The 1,715-nt window shown below is 41.1% G+C and overlaps 1 long non-coding RNA gene across 1 annotated transcript in view; it reads right to left on the minus strand.

Moving 5' to 3' along the window:
- Positions 1 to 569: 569 nt before the first annotated feature.
- The window catches only part of LOC118250587 (uncharacterized), a 9,503-nt gene continuing 8,357 nt past the window's right edge, over positions 570 to 1,715 (minus strand). The window contains exon 5 of the long non-coding RNA XR_007708634.1: positions 570 to 1,715. This exon is cut by the window's right edge and continues 1,436 nt beyond it. This is a non-coding gene — a long non-coding RNA (uncharacterized LOC118250587).

Below are 1,715 nucleotides of genomic sequence, written 5' to 3' on the forward strand. Positions count from 1 at the left end.
CTCTCCCCATTCTTCCTAACCATTCTCCCCCCACCCCCACCCCAAAAACAAACAAACAAACGAACAAGCAAAAAAAACCACGGTAATATAGAGTACTTCAGGCTGGAGCCTTACATTAAAGAAATAAAAATAAATTAATGCAGTTTGACTGCCTGTAGATTACAATGGCAAAATTATCATGGTTCCTATTCATAATGCACTTGGAATATAATTTGGGCAATTTCTCATGTTGGGAAAATCTCTTTCTGTTAAGAATTACAGCTCTCCAGCACTGTAAGACTAACATTTGCATACTGATAGAGAACAGAAAAAAGGTGCTTTTAAAATAGCTAGTTAGCTTCCCATTGAGCATGAGTTACAGTCACTATAACTTTTAATATTTTGACCTTTTAGTGTGTTTTTCTTAAATTGTGATTGCTGCTTCAAGACATGCAGCCAGCAAAGGGATTTTGAACATAATTTTGACAAAGGCTGAGAGTTTAGCTGTTAACCTCAAATGTGGTGTTCCCTCCCGCTCTCCCCAAATTACCCCACAGATGTCCATCTCTTAGACTTTCTGAACAGCTAATGTGATTTGAATTGATACATTTTATTGTCTCCTAAATGACCTTTACTTTTTTTGAGAAATACTGTTAAGATAAGTAACAAACCCACAGAAGAACAATTTATCTTAGGTACAGATCATAGGAGAATAGTGCTGTAAGAGTGAAATAAACAGAGGTAACTTAAACCACTTGCTATCTCAGGTTCAAATCCACCCCCGCATTTTTTTTTTTGTGTGTGTGTGTGTTGGAGGCAAGTGCCATCTCCCAGTGAAGTTAGTGAAACAGGTTTGTGCCTTGTCTCTGAAAAGGCTTTTACTTCTCGTTTGTTGGGCCTCTCTGTGAAGTGAGATCTTTGTGCAATCGCAAGTGCAGATGTTCTTGTATAAAAGTTTATTGTATACATCCATTACTTCATGTGAAGCTGAGAGTCTGTTGCAGGGTTTACCTTCTTTGATGTGTAGGACCTTCATCCCAATGGCTTGCATTGATCCTGTGAGAAAGACAGACAGATTTTTGACCTGGATGACAAGATTAGTACCAAATTATGGCAAAGAAGGAAATGTATTAGTTTTGCAGGGTGACTTGCAACATATTTGTAGAATCCCTTGTATAGAGGGTACAGAGGGTTTCACTTTTCAGAACTGGGAGGTGGGATAGAGAGTAGCAAGATACAGCAAGCACTAGACCAACTGCAATGCACGCATAACCCAAAATACGAGTGTTACAGGGCTGACTTTGAAAGAGCGTTTGCTGCTCAGCATTGCCTGATCCTGAGCCACACCCTTAGTCCCACAGTGTCCCTGCTTCCATACAGTATCTGCATCAAAGGTGGGGAGATGGGGTCCTGCTGCCCAGAATGCCACCTTACTCTTTTCCACTTTTTGTGAAACTGAACCAGTGAAAACAAAACAAAAAAAATCACTTTTTGTCTAACAGAACGACTGAACAGAGCAAAGTTGTTGCATGTGGACTCTGTGGGGCTCAGAAGGATCACAGAAGCAGCAGCACAGGGGATCTTGAGAGTCATGAAAGGGGACCTGCCAGTGGTGTAATTCTGTAGAAGCCCTCCTTATAGGATGAAGTAGCCCTCTTGTCATATGGTACCAGGACCTGATATGCACCCAGGCTAAGCTGCAAATGACTACTCAGGAGACAGATCTCCTAGCATCC

This window comes from Cygnus atratus, chromosome 1 (assembly GCF_013377495.2).
Source record: "Cygnus atratus isolate AKBS03 ecotype Queensland, Australia chromosome 1, CAtr_DNAZoo_HiC_assembly, whole genome shotgun sequence".
NCBI lineage: Eukaryota > Metazoa > Chordata > Aves > Anseriformes > Anatidae > Cygnus > Cygnus atratus.